We start from the raw sequence: 27,463 nt of genomic DNA, 5'->3' as shown, positions 1-27,463 counted from the left end.
CAAAACTAAAGGAAAGGTAAGAGCTATCCACATAAAATCCCCCTGCCCCTTCATATACATATGGCTGCAAAGCCCACCCTACTTCATATCCTAAACCATAGTGAATACTTTTGTGTCCGTTGGTGAACTTATGTAGATTGACACATAATTACTACCCAAAGACCATAGTTTACATTACGGTCAGTTTTGGTGTATGTATTATGAGTTCAACAAAAATATAACAACATGAGTCTAATATTACAGTAATACATGCAAGCCTTCTTCAGAATACTGTATGGTTGTACTAAAATGGTATGTAGCCTTTCCAAATTTATTTCTTTCACTAGTGATGTGCATTAACATTTACTCACATCCTTTCATTTCATAATAGTTCCTTTCTTTTTAGGTCTCCACTACCTGGATATTTCACATTTTATGTTTCCATTCGCCTCCCAAGGGACATTTTTGTTTTTTTCCAAATTTTAGTAACTCTGAACACGACTGCCAAAAGCAATGTGCAGGATTCTCGTATGAACATAGAATTTCAATTGCTTTAGTTAAATACCAAAGAACATGTCACTGAAAGCACGTGTAAGAGTGTGTTTAATTTTGTAGCACTGGAGATATGTTAATAATTGTCAGGATTGAGAATTTTGGAATGATTTCTTCTTGGACATTCAGCTCAAGGTCATTTCACCCTCCAAGCAAATGAAACAGAAGCCGACCCATTAATCCATATCAGAACAGTATGCTGCCATGCACGTGAGCTTTTGGAAAGCATGAATTTGCCTTGTTTTGATACGATATAGCAAAGCAGGATTTAGTGTATATTGTTCACCCAGCTAATAATCCATTAATAAATAAAGAAGCAAACAAAATGAACTGGCAAATGAATGGGTTAGCTAGATACATGCAGCCTAGGTGTAGTATTTCCCAATTTGTGGAGCATTTTTGCTTAGTTTAAACCATTTAATCCTCACAGGCTCCTGGGACTTTTCACAGGAAATTCAAGCTCAGAAAGGATGAGAGATTTGCCAAGTTAAAGCATGGCAAATGAAGGCTTAAACCTAGGTCTTCCAATGCTTCTCCCGCACCAAAATATAGTCCTTTTATTACGAAATGAGTGAGAGCTTATTAGAGGACCACAACACAGTGGGTGCAAAAGTGACTCAGTCAGGAAAGTGCTCGTGGTGCAAGCAAGAGAACCTTAGCCTGGATCCCCAGAGCCCACATGGAAGCTGTATACTGGAACACAACTGGAACACTAACCCTGGTGAGGGGTAGGGTCATATGTGGGCCTCTGGAGCTCCTTAGTCAGTAAGTCTAGCTGAACCAATGAGCTGCAACCAATAACAGAGGCCTTGTCTGAAAAATAAGAGATTGAGAAAAGCACACATATTGACCTGTGACTTCCCTTTACATACTCAGGCATAAGCACTGTGGGTACAAACACACAGAAACATGTACTAGATGTATAACAAATACACACACGGCGTGGTGGGTGGAGAGGGAGAAAACCTCCGTCCAAGAGCCTTTCAGGAACATAGAACACACAATTATGAGAACAAAAGTAATGACTCCATTTGGAAGACAAAGTGAGAGGAAGCAGCGTGGAAGTGCCTAGTCAATTGCAGGCGCGAACTGAAACCTCAGTGACAGTGGCTGAATATAGCAGGCGTGTTAGTTGGGAGAACAGATGATCAAAAAATACCAAAACCAGATTTCATCAATTTTCCTTCTTCACCAACTCCTGGCTCTACTTCCTGCCCAGCATATCATGACACAACTAAGGCTTCAGCCCTTGGAGAAAAGCCGAGAGATTTCTGCAAATGTTTTCTCTTTGACAGATGGAGCAGAAACTGGGTAGCATTACAAGGGAGATGGATCGGTGCATCACATTTGCAACAATCAAACTGCAGCAACGCTTACAAGCAGTTTTGGTTAAATGAAAGTGGAAACCCAGGGTTGCCCTAAAGTGAAGCAGAAGGTCAAAGTTCTATTTCAGCCCCTCCAAGCTTCAGTGCAACGAATGCAGAATGTTTGCTCATCCTGGCTAGAAGTCAGACAGCATAAGATTTATATGAGTTCAGGACTTAGCCAGGGAAAAACCCCAGCACAGGAAACTGGGCAACCCCACAGACATAAATGTCTGGCTGGCTACTTGAACCCATGTTATGTCCTCTTTTTCTTCGTCTTCCGCGTTGAGAAAAAACACTGGCATTTATTTACGTTTACCTTCTCTGTTTCTATCTTTGCCTATGTTAACATTGAGATGTGTGATTCTCAGGGGCCATTCTCAGTTCACCTGACATGGGCACATCTAAGTGCTATTCAAATGATTTGGAGATCTGACCAAAGACAGAGAACATAGGATGCTAGACTACTGCCTGTCTCAATACTGAAGACACATCAGCATCCAAAACCTGCTGGAGTCGGGAGTCTCTGGTCACAGCTACTCTTCGGAACTATTGAAGAAACTTTCACTAAATGCTCAAGGCAGAGCTATACCCAGAACACACTCACTTATTTACATACAGATACAACCCCCTACACACACACACACACACACACTTACAACTACATTCATGAACCAGACCCACTCAATACATTAAATCCAGTTTATCTAGCATCTTTGGTATCAATCATAACTTCAAAACAAGAGACATATTTGAAACATCATTCAAATAAACTTGAAATGGTTACTTAATAGTTACAAATACAAATATATTAATATTTATTTAAGCACTTCCTTCATTGTTAGAAAGATTATAGCTGCTTAACAAATGTGTATTAAAACCATGAAAGCATTTACATGCCTTACCTCCTGATGAGAACATTCATTTCCATGCAAGTTTATTCACATATGAATACATTTAGAAATCCATGAGTACATTCAAGCTCAAATGGCACATTCACATTTGGAAGAGTTAAGCTCACTATCTGTGTGAGACATATGTCCACATACACATGCATGCTGTGGGACAATGCTCTTGTATACTGTAAATATTAGTCACTTGTATTGCTATAATAAAATGGTAATCGGCCAGTAGCCAGGCAGGAAGAATAGGTGATGTGACCAGACTAGAAGAATTCTGGGAATAGGACTCAGTCTGCAGTCATCAGCCAGACAAGGGAAGCAAGATGAGAATGCCTCACTGATGAAAAGGGACCAAGCCACATGGCTATCATAGATGAGAATTATGGGTGAATTTAAGTTTTAAGAGCTAGTTAATAATAAGCCTGAGCTAACAAGTCAACCAATTTATTATTAATATAAGCCTCCATTTGTTTCTTTGAGACTGAACAACTATGGAACCAGGCAGGACAAAAACTTCTATCTACACATGCAAACTACACATATACACACACATATGCACAAAATGAACTACACCAACACTCCATACACACTACACATCACATATCACACATATCACAGCACACACAAAAACCCACCCACAATACTACCATACACACATACCACACACTACACACAACACGTAACACACATACCACCTATATTCACACCAAAACCACATACCATACCACACATTCTATACACACATCTCTCATACCATACATGCACACATATATCATACACACATTCTCTCGCTCCTCTACACATACCATATAGTATACAAAGTATTATACTCTATATAGACAACACTTAAACAGAAATACACACATATGTATACTTGCACATGCATACCACACATACAGCATACACATTTACATACCACATACAACACACACACACAATACACTTCAAAAAACACACACATCCTAAACTTACCACATATATATACACAGTCTTCTCTCTACACACACTACACAAAATACACAAGCAGGGTAAACAAATATATAACATACACACTTGCACACACACACACACACACACACACACCACCATCATCACCACTACCACTCACAAAAACACACAGCTCTCATGGTCTCACTCTACACACTTCTCCAAATCAGGTTCTTCCTCTTCCTGTCAAAATAGACCACTGAATACGAAGACCTGTGAGAGAACATAGAATCTGGAAGAAATAAATGTCACATATAAAACAGATGCCAAGATTAAAATAAGTCTAGATGGTCTGAGCCAATGTTTCACAGGAAACATAAGGCAAAACGCAGATCAACAGTGGTTTATCATGTGTACAAAAGAAGAAGAGCTGTGGGTAAGAACAGGAATAAATGTATCAGTCACCAGACAAAACTGCCCTAGACACAGCATAAAAATCAGAGTGCCACACATGAGTTTTAGTCTATCTGAATCTAGCATTGTCCTATGACAATGAGTATTTAGAGAAATGTTTTCTAAAATGACAGTCAACATCAAGACTATAACAGAGCTGCCAGTGAGAAAAGATGTTAATTCTATTTTGCTTTAAGTGCTCTTTTGTTCAAGGTGTTTGTCTTTGGTGTCAATAAAGGTAACCATCACCCTATCAGGAAATACTATAACATCTAGAAGATTTATGTGTCACCACCATGGATTACATTTGGCCAATGTGTCTACCATAAGTATTATAAGTATTTCATCTCTCATGTGTATATTGTATATGCATATTTATTTAAGAATAATCTCTAAGTTGCTATACATATATTTTTCATGAATTGAGAAAGAAAGTAAAGAAGACAACCACTGGTGCCATCTTCTAAAAAAAATCTCTAATGTCATAATCCTAGGACTTTCAATAGTTGATGGCACTAAGATTGGATTTTTTTTTCATTTCATAAGTGCTCCTCTCTATGAGTCTATGAGATTCTAACTCTTAAGTTTTTATTATACTAAGATTCTGTGATTTAAAATTTTGATAGCTTCTAAAATTCTACAACTATGGTTCTCAAATATCAATATTATAAGAATTTAACATTTATAGCTTACAATTTGAAGATCAATTCTCTTGATGAGAATAAGGTCACTTTGTCATTCTCTGAAGCACAAAAAACCCCAGAAGTCAAAGTAGCTGTACTAACTGGTGAGGACAGAGAGACTATGAAACAGAAAAACACCTGTAAAGAAAAGTCGTATGAGCATGCCACTTGTCTCTGAAGGTACATCTCTCTACCCATTTTTGTCTTCAACTTCATTTTATGGTTCAAAGTTTGAGAATATTTACAATACAAGTACCATGGAAGCAGACCCAGTGCTTTATCCTAACCTCTAGCACGACTCCTGAATGCCAGAACAGAAAGCGTCTAAGATTGAGATAGCTGGACTCGCTGTGGCACATGTCTCTTCCCTCTTTGCCAATGTTTTCTTCCAATATGTTTTATCCTTTTCCTCTTCTGGTCTGCATCCTCCCCTATCATCTCTTAACACTTTAAATTTTTATGAATATTAGTTACGCAGTCCTCTTAGAATCCAATGATTATTTCTCCCATTATATAGATAATGAAGCTGAGGATAAACATGATTTATCAAAATCCCTTAAGAAGATAGAAAAATGGTGAAGCTGAAATTGTTGACTCCAACTTGAGAGCTTTCCAAATTCCATAGTCACCCTATACCATCCTTCTAACCAATAAAAATATCAACTCCACAAAACACTGAGAAACCCAAAACTCAGATATGAGATCACTGCTTTGATTCCTCAATATAATTCTAAATACAATTTCTCAATCAATGCCAACTCTATTTTATGATATCCAATACTGTTCTTCCATACTGAACAGTTCATTTAATTTTCTAGCCTTTTTTCTCCTCCTGAGAGTGCTCCATGAGAGTACATGGCATGTGTTTATTTTTCAATTAAAGCAAATTAAACTTAATTCTGTTTTGAGAACTTTTTTTTTTTTTTTTTTTAGAATTTCACAGCCCACGTTGAGATAATTGAGACCCTGCTGTTTCTGGAAGCTGTGTTTAGAGAAAGGAGGCCCTGATCTGACACCACCTTAAAGAAGCCATCTTTAACCCCTCCCTTCCCTCTGTCTCACCAACAGTGTTTCTCTAGGCCATCCACTTCCCCGCCACTGTTCTAGTGTAGAGGTGCATCTTCTGTGCAATAGCTATACCACAATCATGATCTGCAAAAGGGCTAGCAAGGCCTTTCCTTAACCCCCCCCCCATCCTCTGTTATTCTCAATGGTAGATCTAATCAAGCCAACAACTCTTTAGTAGTCAGCAAACATTGTTTCAATAGAAATTAGTAGATCTAAGTCCTGAAGCTTTAAGTAGCCAGCGTTTGCATTAATCCTCTCTCAACACACTGTTCCTACTCATCTGGAATGGCTCTTCCCTGCATCCTAGCTATGCAGCCTACAAGGCCACAGGTAAAGACCTCTTCTCTGCTCCTCATCATACATAGGTTCACTCCAGATTCAGCACTAGCCACTTCACACAACCTCAGACTGTATATCTGTCTGCTCTCAGACTGCCAATGGCTTCAGATCAGGAAACCAACTCTATCCAAAAACTAAAAATAAGAATCAGATATGTAGCTGATCCTCAAGAAACATGCCTCAGAAAACATTAATGAGATGTGAGCAGTAATATAAGAGCAATAAGAAATAAGTTACAAGAGGACACAGGAAGGGGAAAAGCAAAAAAGTGCATTACTATAGTAACCTAATAACAGTAATAACAAAAAAAGACAGACAGAGAGAGAGAGAAGGAAATGGAAGTGAAGCTTACATTAAATCAATGAGGAAACTTCTTTTTTATCTTATAATAATTTTCTTAGTATGATTATAATTTCCAAAATAATGTATATCATCAAAATTACCTAAACACAAATTTCCCACAAATATAACATTCCTATATTTGCAAAGAGGATAGATTTTCTACTATTTGGAATTTTTTATATGTCACATGGAGTACTAATATTAATTGTAAGAGAGAAAGTTGAAATTATAAGGTCAAATAATTTTGAGAACACTTGAACTAAGGATAATTAAATCTTCCTTGTAGGACACAAAAGAATCTTTAAAATGTTGATGTTTATAATATAATACTTCCCTCAAATGTATTATGCTACCCATTTTACTATCCTCAGAGTTTTCAAAACCCCAAGCAAAACAAAATAATAAAATAGTGCCTAATCAGAATATTATGGAAGGAGAATGATTTTAGAACTGGATACAGGGAACTGGTATTCTAGGCCTCAGGCTTGTATGATTGAATATGACATCTGTCAGTTCAGTCCCTGTTGTTATAGTCCTAAGTTTTCTCATGTGTGTGTATGCTCATGCTTGTGTGTGTGTGTGTGTGTGTGTGTGAGAGAGAGAGAGAGAGACAGAGACAGAGACAGAGAGACAGACAGAGAGAGAGAGAGAGAGAGAGAGAGAGAGAGAGAGGAGGGGAGGGTATGAGCATGTGCTGTCAGTATTCAGGTGTGTATATATATTTTGGCACATGTAGAGATCAGAAGACAACCTCAAGCATCAACGTCAATGCTCACCTTTCACCATATTTGGTATAGTCTCTTGGTAGTTGCTGCTGTATACTGGTGAGCTTCAAGAAATTTTGCCTGTGCTTCTTACCTTGCAATAAGAGTTTTATGATAACAGTTGCATGCTGCCCTGTCCAGCTTTACAGTAGTTTAGTGGATCTGAACTTGGGTCATTATGCTTGTGGATGTACATAAAGGATGCACATTATTTACATTTGCTCTGCCCTTGATTTCTTTTTTTTTTTTTTTTTTTTTGCCCTTGATTTCTTTACCTGTCAAAATAGTGGACGAGTTATGTAGAGTGTTAAGAATCTTAGCGTAGTGCTAATATTCTATGATTCTGGGATGAAGACAAACAATCTTTATTAGGTTTACCATGTTCACCACATTCATTTATTCCCAGGAGCCTGAATTTTTCATGTTTATCTCCAGAGCAACCCCTAGCCTTCACCTTTCTGGAAGACTCAGAGAGACACACTTTTAGTCCTGAGTTCTATTACGCAAACAACGTGTTTCCATTGGAACTGATCTTAAAGACAGAACATACTGTTGTGATAGCAGTTGATCTGCCGACAGCAAATGTATGCTGTGCATTCTGATAACAAAGGTGACATGGAACAGTTTTACACTAGCCTTTTCTTCCCAGGAACCCCCAGGGGTATGTCTAAGACATACTTGGCTTGCAAAGATCTCAATACAATGTCTTAAATAGCAATAGAAGTTGAGTACAATGTGTTCAAGTCATTGTCAAATTCTTGAACCTTCATATTCTGATCTTATCAAATATAATGAAGCAAAGCAGGTAAGAAGAGTTACTTGATTGCAGGCAGAAGGTGAAGAGATGGGCTAATCTCACTTTATCACCTTCTCTCTACTTCCAAAGTGACTTCAGAATGGTACTACAATCCTCAAGCCTTCACTTCATACATGAGAAATGGAAGTTCAGGAAAGTAATGTATTCAAAATTCAAAATAAACTGAAAAAGGCCTCCTGAGTCACCCATGATTCTCAAACAATGACACAGAAAGTGTCCTCTACTCAGGAAATCATTTCATTTAATATAAAGGTGGCACTACTTTGTTTTAAAGGACGAAGAGCTACTCTTGTTCATTAGAAATCACAAATGACTTAGACAATCACCAATGTTATATGAATCTTTTCACTCAAGCCAATGGTGAGGAAGAAAAGGTGTGCCATCTAAATTTGACTTAGAATGGAGATAACTACATTCATGGATTCTCCAAAGCTTCAGTCTTTCTTTTAACCTACTGTGGATAGCTCATTAATCCCATTAATCCTACAAATTAAAGCACTGATTACCCAAGTAATGCACACTCATTATAGAATATAAGGAAATACAGGGAAGCATCAAAGAAAGAATGAAATTCATTTGTAGCACATTATCCAAAAATAGTCACTAATACATATGTGCATCTCATTCAACAATCATGAATTCTTTGATATTTTGTTTCTTATGCTCCTTCAGTCGCTCACCAAAAAGTAAGTCAATATGGAAAGGTCCCCTTTCCATAAAAGGACCTTTCAAACAGAAGGGCTGTTTATGGAGTACTTGCTGTGCATAAGACCTTTTCCCAAGTGCTTTCTGAATGTGATATTCACTCTCACATCAAAACTTTATGGAGGGTCCTGTTGCTTGTCCATTGTATAAATGATATTTCCTATCATTTCATCTCCTGGTATATAAGGATACCTCTCAAACAGAGTCTATTCTATACTTTGTTTCATTTCAATTTTCTTTTGTCCTCAAAAAGAACATTCTTCATAGACTCTGATTTCTTAGATGGGGTGTCACATTCTTAATTTAGAAGCATTTATACTTCCCTTGTAAAATTTAGCATAACTTGGCAATGTGTCTGAATGTTGCACCTGGTCTCTTGATAGAGAATCTCCCCCTCATTCCTGTTGCTTTCTCCACCTTAGTTACACTGGCTTCCTTACACAGAATCTTGCTTTAAAAGATCACTCCAGATCATGGTCCAACCTCTGGTATTTACTTTCTCAACCACTTGCAATTCTCCCTTCTTGTACTTTCACTTGTGAAGAAGATTCGACCTGGCTACCTTTACCTAGAAGGCTACTTCCAAGGGTATGTGCCAGCTGGATTCTGGATCACCCCCAGACCTCTTTTCAAAAGGCAGCACTTCCCTGGGCATTTCCCTTCCCCATTTACATGAATTAGCATGCCCTCTCCCACCGTGCCATCTGTCCCACCCACCTTCCTTCTCTAGTCATGTTCTATTTTTCTCTTCTCTATTACGCTTATCACCATCTGACACACACTATATTTTGCTTGTTTATTTATGTAACGACTTTACCCTCAATTAGAGCATACATATTAGGGGTTCTTAGTCCCTTGTGTTCACTGCCTTTTTCAGTGCTCTTAGAACAGTGTCTGACACAAAGAAGTGTACAATAAAACATTCTCCTTGTATTATTTATTTTTCTTTAGTGTGTACATGTATGCAGGCACACATGTGTGTATATGTGAAACACAGATTGTGCTGTCAGAAGTCAACCTCAATTATTCTTTACCTTTGTCATTGACGTAGTTGCCAGCAAACTCAGACCTTCCTGACCTGACAGGGCTAACAGGGCCCTGGGACTGTAGCTATGACCATGTCCATCCGGCATTTACATGAAGTCTGGGACTATAAACTCCACTCCCACATTTACTCAGAAAGTACCTTAACCACGGACTTACCCTGCTAGCTCTAGTCTTCTGTTTTAAAGTGAAGCAACTACAAGCCATAAGTGTGTTGCATGTTTATTTCTAACACTTCAGGGGAGCCTCTGCTTTCCTGCACTGCTTGCCTGGATGGCACTTACTGCTAAAACAGCTGACTACAGCATCATCAGCATCAGCACCAAAAATAGAGACATCTTGGTGATGCTGGTTGACATCATGCTGCTTTTGTTCTTACTTATCATCATCTTCATCATTATTTTCATGTAGCAAAGTAAAGCTTTGTTGGATTACATCTCGATTTCTTGCATAATTTTACTTCATTTCTGTTGTAGCACTTTGTTTATATGTCCAATAAAGTAATCAAACCAACCAAAACTATTTCTTTTTGGTGGGGTAGAATGTAACTGTGGCATTTTCTTTTCTTTCTTTTTTTTTTTTTGTTGTTGTTTTGTTTTGTTTTTCGAGACAGGGTTTCTCTGTGGCTTTGGACATGTTCCTACTAACCTCCTTTTCTCACTGTCTTCCAGTTTACATCCCTCCTGATTGCTCCTTTCTTGCCTCTCAATTTATTCCCACACTTGTTTACTCTTGTTTTAAATGGGAAAGGAATATTTTCTTTTTTTTCGGCCCCGCCCCCTAATCTTCTTTTTGAAAATACAGGTGGAGTCATACATGTTCTCCATTTTAAAGTTCTACCTTCTAATAGCAGGTGATCCTACAATTATGACCCAGTTCATGGGCCAGTAATATGAAAAGGCAACTATTTGAGCATTTTTCAGTATCTCTACAATTCTCCTTTCTACTTATTTCCAAAGTGTTCAACATCAATTCTCTTAAATTCATGTATGTGTGTGCATAAATTATAAAAAAAGATACAGAGTCAGAGAAATATCCATAGAAATATTACAGTATGTTGCAACATCTGGCTGTTGAAATTCATGCCATTTCCACCCGACAATTTCTTAAGTTCCCTTTAACGGTGACAGTGAAATCACTGCGATCACGGGTGGGTTTGCAGTCACTGTTTCCATTTAAAGAAAGATCTTGGCACTTAGCTCTGGCTCAGAGTTAGAAAATGGTTTATTCTATGATTGCTGGCCCTGGTTTCAGCAGCATTTGAACTCACACAATTAGGGTGCAAATAAACAGGCTAAGCTAAAGTTTCCTGCAGAGGCATTGTGAAGTTAAATTACTATTTTAAGAGCCTGTGAAACTGGCAGCGAGACCGTACTGGAAGAGTGGAAGATATTCAGGATACTGACAGATAAAGAAGGGAAGGAAGTAAAATGCAGATTGTTAGCAAAGATTTAGGAAGTGCCTTCCAGCAGCCCCATTTAGAATTCCTCCTGGAGCAAATACAATGAATGCCTTCACACTTTTATACATCTGAAAGATCAGAATGGAGGGCAAAGTCTTATGACATAATGGCTGATGATTTGCAATGACTGACCCTACCCAAGACAATAATAGCAGTCATCAACCTCCACTATAAGAAGCCACCAAGTTGCATGTGAGGGCAGGCTGGAAGTTGCTACTAGCTGGACAATGCCTTAGGCTAGCGCAAGGAAAAGTGGTAATTCAGGCAAAGAACATCACATTTAATAGACAAGGGCTTGAGGTCTACTATTGTTGCTTATTGCATGTCCTACAGTGAATTTCCCATGTTTTAGACAGAATGTCCTTGTTGGGAAACTGGAAAAAATAATTTTAAATTTGGCGTATCACAATGAAGGATACATGCAATTTAAACGATCATTTCAAGATATTCAGGAATTTGATAAAATAAATGGCATTAATGCTGTGGAAGGGAATCATGAAGACAAAGATCAACATGATATCAAGCTACTGTTAATCATCCATGCTTTTAGGTAAACCCGACGGACAACACTGGCCTTACATATTAAAAAATGAAGTAGATAGATGCAGGAAGAGAGGTTGCAGAATTTTGGCATACCTGAGCCCACTCAAGTTCTCTTTTACCTTAAAAAGAATGGTTCCATGCATGAAATAAAACAAAAGAAAAAGGAGAGAAAATTAAACAGACCCATATGGACTTTCAGCTCTCATGGTCAATGACCTGTCTACATTTGCTTCCTGACCCACAGAAACACAGAAGTAAAAATTCTACTTTAGCAGTTCTGTATACTGTTATATTTGTTCCCACTTTCTCAGTCCCTCCTACAACCACTGCTGTATCACTGTGAGATGCTGGGAAGGAGTTGGTTTGTAAAAATGATCCTAAGATTTCCTTTGCAAGGTCATGTCTCAAACATTAAAGTAATCTCTTTTGTGTATGATTTTTCCAGTTTGAATACAAGCCTAAGAATTCAGACAATGCTCAATCTGATACATCAGGGCACAGCAGTAATAGGAGCAAAAATAATTAACGCTATGTGGTTGTGACAACTGACCAGGCACTGTATGAAACACTTTCCGAATGAACTGATTACATTGTCATCTCATTTCCATACAGAGTTGCTATTGTTCTGCCCGTTTTACAGATGGTGAAACAGACATGGGAACATTAGTTAACCTGGCTAAGATCAGAGGCCTGGTAAGTGGTAGCACAGGTATTCAGACTCCAGGCCTCAAGTTTTCAATCCCTCTTAGATAAGAATGGGTTCAAATCCTCCATACCACACCATGGGCTCACTGTTTGCTCTTCAACTGGGAACACTGCTGCTACACACCTCAGTTTTCACATATTCAAAATGGGAGATTATTCTACCCACTCTGTGCTTGTAGACAATATACAACAAAAATCTACTATATATCTATTACAGTACAAGGAATACAAAGCAAACAAGTTAGACACACCCAGCACCAGGTCAGGAGTAGCTTTATAGTAGGGACATTTCAGTCACCCCTAAATATTCTGGGTGAAGACCCTGAACTCTGAACAAACATATTTTTTCCATGCAAAAAAGAGAGGAGAAAATGAAGAAAAATGTGTCTGGCTTGCTAATATTTCCAGAAATCATTTGTAAGTCTTCACTGGACTATGAATGACACTGTCCTATTGATATGTACCCAGAATAAAATTATTTATAATGCTCTCAGTCCTCCCCAGCCTCAGCCATGTCCGGAAACTGCACTTGGTGATGACCACTTCCTCTGAAAGAGTCGTATCTTCAGAATGCGTTGGAGGCAGTACCGCATTACCCGCCCTGCCATTTGATCTATTTTTCAATCTTTCCCCAACATGTCTACACATACCAAAATGCTGATTTCCTCTTTTTAAATGACTTCTGTACTTGTGCAGATGTTTTTATGGTACGAGTAAGGCTCCTTGTAGGTGTCCCCCCCTTCGCAGTATGCCTATAAACTCAGAACTCATCAAATTCTATGAGAAATTTAGTTTACCCAGTACCATGTAAACAGCGACATATTTGCTCAAGGCTATGGTCTCAGTTACATTCTCAGAACAGTCTTCCAGATTTATTGTGGGGCTTCTGGATATTCCAGGGATGCCCACAGGCATCAAACATTTCATCTATTTTTGCAGATGACTAATTCTTAATATAGCAACTTGAGAACTTATCCCTTAATAGGATGGGCCCTCTAAAATGCAGCTATCCCTGGATATGTATGAAGCCTTCCTCCATCCAAATCAACTTGTAATCTGTAAACTGGTTTTCCACACTACCCACACACAGGATCTGTTCTTCCCCACTGACTCATTTTCTAGGGCTCTGAAATACTAGATAAATTATATCTCAGAAAGCCTTTGGGGCCTGTGTTGGCTTAACCCTTACAGAGGGTTCTAGCTGTTCAGATGGGCCATTTACTTGGAGCCCTGCTGTTCCAACCTTTACAGTTTACACAAAAACGATTGCATCTCACTTTTGTTAATTGCCTTATGGATCTACCTCTCATCCTTGGGGGATTCAGTTACTTAGATATTCCCAAGAGGACACCAACATGCCTCTATACAGCACTGTACCAGGTGAGTACAGAATTTGTTAAGAATGATAGATTGTGTGCCTTCATCAGGCTCCCTCTTCCTGTGTAGCAGTAGCAGGCAACACTGGTAATTCAGGCTATTCTCCTCAAGGCCACTTGCAATCTCCAAAAGAAAGTTCCCCTGGGCGACAAAAAAAACCCTTCACTGTCATATAAAAAAATTAATTTCACTTCTCCTTGGCCTCATTAATTTCTTAATTGTCTCTTTTGCCCCCTCAGTATCAAGGACTGTCTGTAGATTTGTAGAAAACCTTTTTGGGCTGCTCTATTCCAGAAGGATAGTGGGTTTCATGTTAACACTTAATCACTTAGATATTAAAGCTTGCACTAGTGGCTCACCATCTATCCCACTCAGCCAGCCTGTCTTGAATCACAAGCGGGACTGTAGATATGACTTCCTTTAGATTTTCTCATCGCTGAGAGGACATCTAACTCATGATGAAGCACAGCCACCATTCATGTGTCTCCCTCTCTGCTTTTACAAGAGCTTTGTCATGTTGCATTTCCATACAGCACGGCAGTATCTCTTCAGTGAGCTAAGCAACAGTATGGTCCTTTTAAATTTACAGAAGGCAAGCCTAGAAAGAAAAAGACGGGCTCTACAGGAGTCTTTATAGACAATGAGTGGGGTCAGGATTAGAATTAAGAACCTTATGTATCTGTACTTGTAAACTATGAAATTTTGAAATAAAGGAGATATAAAATAAAAAGATATAGTCCGTGATCTCCAACGATTTATAATCACTGTTCATTCTCATCACTGTCTTTTCTGATGTGCCTTTCTTAGCCTTCCCCTTTTCCTAAACTCTGTAAAATTCTGAAATGGCAATTACCATTCCATTACGAATATTTGGGAATTTGCATATCTCTTCTGTGAGATGGCCTGCGTTTATCACCGTTCACTGGCACATCTGCTCAACCACTTTGTACAAGTCCTTCTGCAAATAATATATTTGATAAATCTTTGAAGTTGAAATCACAGTCAGATTCTACTCTTTCCCTCAGGTTTCAATTATCTCCTGCCCACATGCTAACTCTCTTTCCCCTTTTCTATCCATTTACTTTTGACTTTTAAACCCAAAGATTTCTAGAACATGGTACTCTAAGCAAGACTGGAAATTAAGATGAGCAGAACACATTGAAATGAATGAATAAATGTGGGCATGATGAAAACAGAACAGAGAGTACCTAATAATGACCTCCTGTCAATTCCAGAATGCCTTCCTTCTCAGACCTCATACTTCCCAACTAAAGACATGTCAAGAGAAAGATGTCAAAACCTCTCACTCCCTTGTAAAAGATTTTTTCAGTGTAGATTCTGTCTGTCTCTCCTGTTTCATCTTACATTGCACTCTGCCTCATTTAAAGCTATATACACACTGGGTATCTGTAATTCCTTAGCCTTCCTAACCATTTCCCTGCATAATTTCCCATTTTATTTAAATCTCAACATCAGTTCATTACTCATAAGTGTCTTTTTATGACTCACTCATATAAAGATATATCTCCCACCTTTGTTTCTAGCATGGGGTCCTTAATTACCTATATGACATTTATATTAGATTTAATTAGTGTGGTTTTCTATTTGCTTACTCATTATCAGCCATCTCGTTCTCTGTACATGTGCTCCAATGAAAGCAGGACTATGTTCATGCAACACTCCTGATATATAAACCTGAACTGTCCATTTCAATGGCCAGCAGTCAAATACAGCCGCATAAATCAAAATGAAAGACAAATAAATACTAAACAAAATCAAACTCACTTCACTAGTAGTAGCCTTGAAACATTTTTAAGAGTGCAGTAAGTACCACTGGCTAGCACTGAGAACATTTTTCTTATTTCACAAAGTTTTCTGTTGGAGAGTACTATCCTAGGGCAACATTTGTCAAATAGAAAACACTCTGGTAACATCTACTGTTACTGAAAATAAATAAATCCTTTCTTTAAACCCTAACCCAATACATATCTTTCTCAGAACTTTGTGCCAAAATCCTAAAGGTGAGATAATCTAGAGAATGATCATAAATTATTGGGCAGTGTAAGATAGGCTTTTCAAATGGATATCATAGGGTTCTAGGTTTTTTTTTTTTTTTTTACTTAAAGGAGAACATTTTCGATGATATGATTAGATTTACTTGTTTATATGATTATAGCACATAAGGACCTGATGACTAGAAAATAATATTTGTTTAATTGCAGAGACTTATAGATAATGGGAAGGTATATACTCAAAATAAAAACAATCCTGCAAATCTCTTTATATTTAGCATCAGCTGCTTTGGGTGGGAATGAACTCACTATTAATACTAAAATTAAGCCTTGGAAGACACATATTGCCTATATTACCAAAACAGTACAGTTTTGATTCCAAACTATGAAGAAAGGTTTGATTATTGAAAAACGTTCAGAGGTTTCTTCAAAAATTACCCATTGAAAACACTATTTTTATTATAAATCCAGACGTACTCCAACAGTTTTATAACATCAGCTCCAAAGAGTCAACAGTGTGATCTAGCTGTTCCCAGCATCAGTTGAACAAGCAAATCTCAATGGTGACCAGTGATGTTGATTGTGTAGTGGAGGAGTAGAGATGCTCAAGCAAAGTTTAAATCCTTGCCCTATTGCTTAAAAGAAAGTTGGAAACACACTAATTTCACTTTGCTGTGTAGAGGGGGGTGCATCTGCCTCACTGGATTAGAGGGGGGATTAAAGGAGAGAATATAATAAGGATCCTGGGCCACAGTATATAACTACCTGTCTACACCTTCACCAGTACCCTCAAGCTGTTGGGATAAGTTGTGTAATCTTGTAGTTATAATGGCTTTGGTTTGAGTGAATGAAAATCAATTTTTTTTGAGAAAGAGGGAGATGGGGAAGCGGAGAAAAACTGACATACTGTTGACACTGGATATGACATGCAAAAGCAAACACTGATGAAACAATTACTGTGTGCCAGTCCCTAGGCATTAAAAGAAAAATGTTCCTATTAAGAGCACACATTGATGCAATCAAGAGAGACCTGTACCTGTGTGGCTGACAAATAGAGTAAATAGCGACAAAAACTAAATAAATCAGGTTTCCAAAAAAATTGTATCAAAATCCAGACAAAAGAGATCGGTCTTGGGAAGACTTCTTCAAAGGACTATTTAAATCAGTTGCTAAAATGTGATTAGGGCTTGTGGAATGGAGAAACAATGTATGATATATTCATTATCTTTTATATAAAATATATAAAAGATATATATAAAATATATAAGAGAAACGATAGGGAAAAGTTGTTCGAAAAATTATATTTGATGACTCTTCCTCTTTTTATGCTTCTGTTCATATGGTTACCAGGATTTGTTAAACTTTGGGTTTTAGGTCAGAGGACGTATGAAGAGAAGGATGTTATGACAAACTGTGAGGGCCTGTTTTCGTGATACGTGCTAAAGACTTCCTCTGATAATCCAGGAAGAGAAAGTACATGCAAATTAGACAATATTTCCTCACACATTGCAGGGTCTTTTCGTGCAACGACACTTTCAGAGACACAGGACTGATCAATAGCATAAACTCTCTTGAAAGCACTAAGAGAGAGATGTCCCATTTGAATGGCACAAGAGAGAACATCTTTTACAGTCCCCACCTATACTGCTACAGATATATTCCCTGAAGCCTGAGCTGGGCCTTCTCAACTCAGCAGGAGGGCCCCAGAGCTGATTTGGAATAGCCACACTGTTTCTCCTTGGCTGAAATGGAGTCACAGCTCCCCCTTCTGGGAGCTAAAGTGACGTCTAGCTCCAGAAAAGCATCTATGTGAGGTTGTTAATGGCTTTATTGCAGATGGGCCTAAAATTCCCATGTTTCTCAGTACTTTTCTGCACTCCAAAAAGAGCATCTAAAAGACTAGCAGCACACTTTTTAAAAATGAATCTGATTTTAACTTCTGAAGCACCTGTGACTGAAAGGACTGTGATTTTCCTTTCCCTGAGGTTGTGAGTCCCATTCCACCTACAGGTCATGCGTTACCCAGTGTAGCTCAATTCCTATGGAGGTTAGGTCTCAGCGGAGGAAATGTAACAGGAAGGGAGACTTTCTGGCCCTGTATTGTACAGTTCTGTGTATGGAGGTCTGCATATTCTTGCATATGCTCCTGTGCCTATATCATGAATGTAGAGAAGTGAGATTTTAATTAATGTAAATAAATTCATTTTCCTGAAGTATTTGCATAGATGGCTAAGTATATACTTTGCTCTCAAGAAAGCAAAGCTTTTCTCATAAAAAGGCTAAAATATAGTCCAAATACTCTACTTGGTTCTATGTACCAGTCACATAGTCTTGGGTTCCCACATGCATGTAATTGTCCGATGGAAGTGAAAAGAGAATCTATCTTATCTTTTCTCTCTCTCCCTCCTCAACCACCTCTTGTGTGTACATGTGTACATGCGTATTAATGTTTTTGTGAAGTAAGAGGAATGACTGAGACACTAGGCACTGTCTCTCCTGGATCAGGATTCCACAAGGAAAAGGTCTGAAATGCATCTCTGAAACAAGTCCCAGAAGGGAAGACAAGCAGTTATGTGGGTGGGAGTATGGTGGGCAGGTAGGATTAGGAAATGTTATGACTCCTGGAGTTAGAACAACATAGATCTGGCTGAAAACAGCCTGAGCCCTGGGCATGCCACCAATTTGCTAGGGAATATTGGGGAATCGCCGTCCTCTCTTGGAGCCAGAGTCCTGCCTATTTACTCTTTAATATGCATTCCAGTTCTGATCGTTTATACATTGGAAATACATAGTAAGAACTCTTTCTCTTTCTCTGTCGATACCCCCTCCCACAAATGAATGAGGAAGCTGTGCTCAATCCAGAGCTTTGCAAAAAGTCTAGACTATGGCCAGGGCCTCCTGGAGGTTTCAACCAGAGAGATCAGCCCATAGCCAGGGAATGGTATGTGTGCAGATGCTTGCAGGTAGAACAGTCACACACCAGCTGGGGCAGGTTCCTACAAACACACAGGTTTGCTTTTATCGTTCCTCAAAAGATATAGATATACATATATAAATATTTTTTAAACTGGTATGTTTTTCTTTTCTTTCTCTCCCAGAGGCCTTTCCAATGAGCCTTTGGAGACACTGCATCCCACCACCTCAGCCTCGTCTTCAGCTTCACTGCTTACAAGCAGAATGGCTGCCATTTACCTTGAGAAAGTAACAGCTGCCTAGTCTGGAAGCCATGCTAACAGCAGTAAAACTCAGCATTTTTGCTGAGTAGGGCAAGCCTTTAAGAGGCAGCCGGGAATCAAATCAATGGCTGGCTCCAGAACCACGGCCCAACACTACCTGGGTAGGGTGGTCAAAGTATTTACCTATACCAGCTCCTAAAAGGTGGAGGAAATAGGGAGGAGACCTTTAACTCAAATGGTCTTCCCTTTCTCGAGAGCCTCCACAGGGACCCCTGTCATGGCAGTATTTTAGAGTCAAGTATTATCTGCGAGGTGCAAATCAGACAGCTGTTTAAGTCAACTACCACAACAATCTACCATGGATTCCCCACTCACAATCCCTCACAAATTGTAGGTCTCCCTTGGTCCTTACACATAAAGACTGCCACCTCTGCACACATATCAATCTCTCTCCCTTCTCCCAGTATCTTCCTAACTTCCTGGAGCCTCGGAAAAGCAGAGCTTTTAGAAGAGATTTCGGATCCTCCAAAGCTTGCCTGAGATGGAGAAAGCAAAGGGAATAAGTCCTAGGAAAGTACGCTATCCATCTCCTGCCCGAGCACCCACAGCTGCCCCAAATTATATTTTTCTCTAGGACCCTGTGCGACTGCGGTGGAGAAGCACATCCCCAGAGGATGCTTACTCTTTTCCCCTGAAAAGATTCTGACAAACTTGCCCAGATGACCCTCGCAAAAAAGGGTGGGGGGCTCTGCTGTATGTCAACAGGGAGACAGGGCGAGAGCTCTACCCCAGACTTGCCTGCACTAGATAAGGAGATCCCTGACTTCCTCCTTTCCTTTGCACTCATTACCCAGCCTCTCCAAATTCCCATCACAATCCTGGAGTCTGACCAGTGTGGAATTTAAAGGGACAGCATCTCCTTTGCCTCGGATTTTGGACATGTCTCTATCATTTTAAGCAGTGAGTTTAAGTGTGCAACACTACCCATGGTTTAGAGGACATTTTCCTTCAATGGTACCTACACTGGGTTAAATAAGGCACTGTCTGTATTCCTGTCATCTCCCCCAAACAAGCCCAGAGCCCTGAGAGGAAGTCCACAGCAGGCTTCCCCGTGGCTACGTGATCGTGTAGTAAGAAACCCATTCCATCCACTGTAAGCTGAAGAGACCTAATTAAAAATACACAGACGTGCTCAAATGCAAACACAACACATACACACACAAATACACACATCGCGCTGAAAGTAGGTTATAGGGTTTACACACACACACACACACACACACACACACACACACACACACACACACCGAACGCAAACGACGCCTTACAGGCAAACACACACGAGCACCACATCAAGTTCCCACCATGGTACACACGTCGGGAGCGCGCGGGGACACAAGCCACTTACTAAAACCCGCATTTAACCCTTAGAGCCCAAGCTACAGGGACCCCAGTCTCCAGAAGAAGCGAGAACTTGGAGGCTAGGGAAACAGGACGAGCGTGGGAGGGGGAAGGGAGGTGCAGGCAGGGGCGCCCAGACTGCGGTCCGGGGCGGGTTCCAAGGGCAGAGGGGCTGTGGGATGCTGTGCCAGGGATCGCCTTACCTGGAGTCAATGTCCGTCTTTGGCGGAGAGCAGCGGAAGGGCGCTTTTTATTCGGCTCGGTGGGAACTTGGAAGAGCCCTGCGTCCAGCTCGCATACCGGGGACGGCGCGGGGACTGCAGGCGTGGGGGTACCTGGCTTCTAGCAGCCTGGCTCATACTCAGCCGTAAAGTCCCCTTTGCTAGTCCCGAGGACAGGCATGAATCCCAGTTGCGGAAGGCGGCCACTATTCCCTCTGCCTCCGGTTCTCTCTCCCTCTCCTTTGCCTGTGCTCTTCTCCTCCTCCTGCCTCCCCCCCACCGCGCCAGATCAGTTCGCAGCCGTGGGGACCGGGAGAGAGGCGGCTGGCGAATGAAGAGGGAAGTCCAAGTACGCGGCGGTCTCCGGGCGGGAGCGGAGGAGGCCGGCCTAGGCAGAGGGAGGGACTTCGCTGGAGAAGGAGGAAAATGAATGGGGGAGCGACTGCCTGGGGGCGGGGAGGGAGGAGCCTAGCGCCCGGGTGGATTCCTAGGAGTGTTTTGTACGTCTTTAGACGAGGAAGAGGAGGGAGAGAAGTGGGGCCTCGCGGAGGGAGGGACGTCCTGGGTGGGCCTAAGATTAGCCACTGGGGAAGTCTTACAGGTCTGGGGACAGCGCGGCAAGTCTTTGTATAGGAGCACCCAAAGGGACCGTGTGCCCAAATCCCGATTCTAGAAGAAAGGGGTCTGTAGCTCAGTGATGCATGAGCGTCTGTGTGTTTCTGATTATGCGGGAGCTCGGCGTGACTGCGTGTACGTACCTGAGTGTGGGTTTTTTCTGGGGTGACGCACGTCTCAGTCCCGTTGTGTCTCTGTGTTTTCCCGTGACTGTTAGAGATTGTTTTTGTGTGTAAGCGAGAGCCCACTTAACCTCTCAGAATGTATGCATTTTCTTCCTTACGGGAAGGATGTCGGAGTGGGAATCCAAAGAGAACGTAAAGTTCTCTAGGGACCACCAGAGACATGAAAAATGCCGGGATAGCGAGTCTAAGACAAGAATACAGATAGCAGAAATACTCCGAATTCAGGCTGAGGTGCAGGAGGGACCTCTTACTGAAGGGAAACAGAAGGAAAGCCCTTGCAAGATCTGAATCCCCACAGGGTATGCATTCTGTATATTTTGCTTAGTTCGCTGGAGGCTTAAATCACACCAAAAGTGCAGATTCCTAGTCCCTTAAAGATTTGGCCAGGATGAGAAGCTAGGGTGAAACTACTAGAGAGAGAAGCAGGAAGCCACAAGAAAAATGTTGGAAATTGTAAAGAAGTCCAGATTCAGTAAAAAGTGTAAGTGCTGGGTGTGAACTGAAATTTTGTCTGTGTGTGATCTTGGCCAAGTTACCATAGCCTTCACATTCTCACTTGTTTAATACGATGATATAATTTACCCTCTCTATATAATATAGGGAGGAATTGCTGTGGAATTGAAAACGAAATATATTTATATATGAATGTATATATATATATATATGAATGTATGTGTATATATATGAATGTATATGTATATATAGACAGGGGAATGATCCCTCCTATATAGCTAATACACAATGCATAGCATTCACTGCTTTGATTACTACTGTTATTAATCTATCTATTGCCCAAAAAGTGACAAAAGAGAGATGCAGTCAGTATAAAATAGAAGGGCCTAGAATAGTGACTAAATGAAGAGGAATTTTGAAGTAAAATGAAAGAAAAATTCTTGAAAGCCAAGCTAGAAACTTGAAAAAAATGCGATAATTGATAAAGAAGGTGGAGAAATAGAGGGGAATGAGGCAACGACAAAAAGAACCTTACAGTCTAGCAAGGGGTGGAGAGAGAAGAGCAGAACCCGTGACCAGCTCCTCTGCAATCAAAATGAGAGTGAGTCAGTACCACGGACAGCTCTCCGGCCACTGACCAGATGAGCGATTTTTCTCTTTCTGACTGATGGAAAATTCTCTTTTTCTTGGGCAACAATTTGGTTTTTGGCCTGAGTTAAGGTCCTCGCCAGTGGTTCTTGGAAGGATTGCAATTACAAAGAAATATAATCACCACACTCCTGCTTCCCCGTTCGTATTAGCATGGAGCCCCAGTTGTTATCTCCTAGCCTTTCCTTCTGTTCTTTTTCTTGCCCTCTCTTTCTTTCTATCTGTATCACACTGCTTCCTAGTTATTTGCTCCATCCTGTTTTTGCTCTGTCACCCTGAGCTCAGAGCACCCTCACTAAATAATACCAACAACAGCTGGTGATGCAGTCCAGAAATTGGTAAAAACAACCTAGTCCGATGAAGACCAGGTTACAAATTCATCCCTCTTCCTATCTCTTCCCTCATAATTAGTCTCTTATGGTAGGATGCAGTAAAATGGGGTACTTAAAATCATGAAATGTCATTCTGATTTTACCCATCATTCAACACAGTCAATATTTCACTCAGAAACACACAGCCTTTTTAGTTCTAAACGCTGCGATATAGAGATAAAGAGAAAGGAAGGAAATTATTGAAGTTTTACCAGGCACTAACCTTCATTTGAAGTATTTTCTACATAAGTCTCCAAATGCTATGTGATGAGCCAAGATTATAGTTCAGTTGCTAGAGTGCTTTTCCCACATACATAATGCCCTAAGTTTGATCTCTAGCACTGTTTACTAGGTGCATGTGCCTAAAATACCAGCACTGGGGTGTTAAAGACGGAATAATTAGGAGCTCGGAATAATTCTTAGCTACAGTGAGATTGAAGCCAGTCTGGGATACATAACACACTGCCTCAAAAAAAAAATGCTGAGTGTTTTGAGACAAATAATGCTGTACCATTTTTATATAGTGGGAAACTATGCTCCTTGACACATGAAGAGCACACTTAGATGCATGTCACTATGATTTGATGATCCCCAGAATTCCACACTCATGTCCACTTCTAAAATATTTATTGTGTCTCCAAAAAATAATGGGGAAACCCTGGGATGATTGGAATCTGATATTGGGATTTAATGGAGCACTGGACCCAATTTAAATACAAACCTAAATCCATGGAATCCTTCCCTAATATGTGTCAATGAAGGATTTATTAGCAATTGTCCCTAGAGGAAGATGTAAAGATTTTGTAGGACACATTCAAGATTCACAGGAACCTCACTGGTTCTGAGTTTTGGATAAAACCTCAACCTTTCTGGGTCTTAGCTCATTTGCATTTGGCTCTGTTTAGCTGCCCCATTTCTATGAAGCAAGGCTGAGAGAGCCATTTAAAACTGTCTCTTTGGAATCCTTGGTCATCAGGAAAGTTCCTAGTGCGAAGCATTCCTAATGACTTATGGAGAAAGCAATCAGAACCATATGGATCACATTTCTGCAGAAATACACACTGGTGGGAAAAGGTTTAGAGGCCAAAAATATATTTCTTTTTTTTTCTTTGCCAAAGAAAGAACATTTAAGGAAGCTTGAGATATGTGAGAAATGTCTTGTTCTTTCTTTGGGGTGGGTGTTGGTGAGCAGCTGCTTGCTATTTCCACAGAATTTACAAAAAGCTTGCATGGGGACGGAGTTTCCAACAAATTAAGGTGACTTGAGTGAAAACTTACTCTCTGTGGGCCTTGAGGTGATTCTTATAAAGGGACATTAATCAAGGACATTTACTCAGAAAATGGGATTGTGCACCATCTCATTTCTATTATGATGGATTAGATGATGCTTGTAAGTCTTGGTTGATATTGACAGTGTCAAATTGCTACTGACTCTCTGTATTGTGGCAAGAAAAAATGTTTATGAAAATGTCCTGAACTTTTGACAAGGCTTTTCTAAATTTCTCTTTGCCAGTCGTATTCAGTGATGCCTTTCCCTGGGGAATTCTGGAACCTTCTTTCCCACTTGCCCTCACTTGTGAGAGATGCCTCACAGAAATTAAAAGATAAACCAACAGGAAAACAAGCAAAAAACAACATTTGATTCGAGAAATGCTAAGAGGTACAAATAAATGTTCAGGATGAAATGAAGAGGCCCTGACACCGTCACCTTAAATAAAGACAAGATTTTCTCCTATTTGTTTAGGATGCTGAGCCACCTGCTGCAGCCTCCAAGGCTATCAGACCTCAGAGGAGTTAAAAAATCCCTTAATCTGGGATGCTTTGGGTTCAAAGTGGGCTGAACATCTGTAGAAAGAAGCCTGAATTTCTTTAGAGGCTACTGAAACTTAGGTCCTGGGACGACTTCAAGATGAGTGATGACTTCTGTTTCCCAAGAGTCTGATATGCTTTGCATAGCCAGATGTGGGCCAAATCATCACAATGTGTCAAAGGATATAGTCGTGTTCTTCAGAACACTTACACACTTCTGGAAAAGCTCTTAAGAAAGCATTCATTTCTCTATCATGTCTAGCATATTGCAGGTCAGTGTAAAACAGCAAGAGTTGGTTTTTATTGCATCTTCAAAACAGTTGAAAGAGCAGAAACTAGTATGTATTAGTTTTTAATATAATTATTAAATTATATATTTATAATTATATTTATATTATATAATTATTTGGATGGCATATATGCCATATTTATTTATTTTTGTATGTGGAGCATATGCATACCACTATGTGTTTGTGTGTACACATGTAAGTCAGAGGACAATTTTGGGGGTCAGTTTTTCTTCTTTCAATATATGGATCCATGGGATTGAACTCAGACAGTTCAGATCTGCAGCAGCAAGCATTTTGACTCAATTAGACATCTCACCAAATATATGTATTTGTGTGTGTGTGTTACTATATGTTTCAGTGTGTGTATATGTCTGTATGTGTAGTCCTATGAGGTTCTATAAGTGTGGTTCACCTGCATATATGTGTAGGCTTGTGGGAAACGTAAGACTGATATCACATAATGTCTTTCATCATTCGCCACCTTATTTACTGAGGCAGTTCTCTCAGCCAAACCCAGTGTTCACACATGGGCCTGCTCTCACTGGCCTAACTGATCTTGGGTTCCCATGTATTCTCCTCTGAACTCTGGAGTTAAAGGTGTAGCAGCACACTTACAAATTTTACATAAGTTCTGTAAATCTGAAACACAGCCTTTATGTTTACTAGGCAAGCATTTTGACCACTGAGCTATCTTGCTAGCCTAGAACTGATATTTATTAATCTATGTTGTAAACCACTTTTGGGTGGGTTACTTAGTCTAGGGGTTGTAATCCACCCTGTAGTCCCAGGGTCCCAGAGAGGCACTATCTGGAAGATAATGGGCTAAGAGAGAAAACGGAGGCTAAGCGGGGTTCTTGTCAAAGCCTCCGTTTATTAGAGACAGGTTACAGTTTATATAGGATAAGGAGTTTGGCTTGGGATGGGGGCGGGGGCATGGAATCTTGCCTCATGGTCCACAGGTCACATAGGCCAGGAGGTTACATTCGGTCAGGTCACATAGGCCAGGAGTTCACAAGTTGACACACCTAGTTCTCTGGATAGTTTGGAATGTGGGGTGGGTTCCGCTAACAGATAGCTCTCTATTAACAGCTAATTGAGTGTGGGGTAGGCTTTGTCAATAGAATGGTTTCTTAACACAATTAGGGATGGGGGTTCTCTGCAGACTCCCCAGGGCGATGGTTCCTGCAATAATCCTAGGAGGAAATGGCTTCTGACACTATGTAGGTTAGAAGAATTCAAGCTTTGCCTGTCCCTCACTGAAGTTTAGATGAACATCTGCTCACTGAAGAGAATTCTATGTTGTGTGTCCTCTGTATCTCTTTTTTTCCCATATGTCTCCTTCTTATCTAAATCTTCTGGAGGCAATGTGCCTAAAATAAACTTACCATTACTGTACCTATTCAGGGTCTGGTGGACTTAGAGTTGCACACCGAAGTCAAAACTGATAAATTCATACTTCAACATACTCCATTATCTGGTCCCTGTATTATTTATATTCATTTTATGCCTAGATCTCACCCTATTTTGCCTCTGATAGCAAAATTGAACTGCTGGCTGATGGTCAATTCTGAGCTTCTATCTGTACATCACAGTCATGCAGGTCCCTCCAATATCACTGGATTTGCTCTCAGCACTGCTATGTCTTCATAAGGACATATCATCTCTTCTTAATAATGTAGTCCACATGCCATCTTCTCTGTAGCCTCAAATAACATAAGGACTCAACTTTATCTTTTTCCAAGACAGTGTACCAAGCTCTCAACTCTAACCATGCTGGTTGTTTTCCAGGGTCTATAATTTATCTAGCTCCTAGTTACCTGTAGGCTTATAGGCAAGCTTTCTGCTCCATAGGTTTCCTTCTCCCACTTCAAGTATCATTGTAAATATCACTTCATATCCCCAGACAGAGAGTATAAACTCTCTCACAACCCTTTGTGTCTCATTTATCATAACTATAACTAAATAATTATCAATGACATTATTCACCTAATGTATGTTTCCTAAACTGAACTCAAAGGCATAAAAATTGATTTATAATGAAAGCTGAGGAGACAAAGATACAATGAACACAATAGCTGCTCCCTGACCTCCACAAACATTAATTATTTTAACTCTTCAAGTCAGTCTGTGATGTGACTTTTGCTGTTGTGTTCATCAACCAATTTTCAGGTGAGAGAAACTCAATAAAAATCAGTCTGAATAACATAATAGAAGCAGAATTCAAACTTGAAATGCCCTACTACAAAAGTTAGAAAT

At 40.0% G+C, this 27,463-nt stretch overlaps 1 protein-coding gene across 1 annotated transcript in view; it reads right to left on the bottom strand.

Annotated features, from left to right (window-relative positions):
- The window catches only part of Brinp1 (BMP/retinoic acid inducible neural specific 1), a 179,538-nt gene extending 158,597 nt beyond the window's left edge, over positions 1-20,941 (bottom strand). Inside the window, exon 1 of the mRNA XM_041632489.1 lies at positions 20,819-20,941. The gene's annotated coding sequence lies outside the window, so the exon portion shown is untranslated. The remainder of the gene's footprint in view (positions 1-20,818) is intronic.
- Between the last annotated feature and the right edge of the window lie 6,522 nt (positions 20,942-27,463).

The sequence above is a fragment of the Microtus oregoni genome, unplaced genomic scaffold (genome assembly GCF_018167655.1).
Source record: "Microtus oregoni isolate MIOR12 unplaced genomic scaffold, Mior012 000041F_ref0000270, whole genome shotgun sequence".
In the NCBI taxonomy this organism is placed as follows: Eukaryota; Metazoa; Chordata; class Mammalia; order Rodentia; family Cricetidae; genus Microtus; species Microtus oregoni.
Note: the sequence above shows the minus strand (reverse complement) of the source record. Positions and strands in the feature narration are given on the sequence as shown.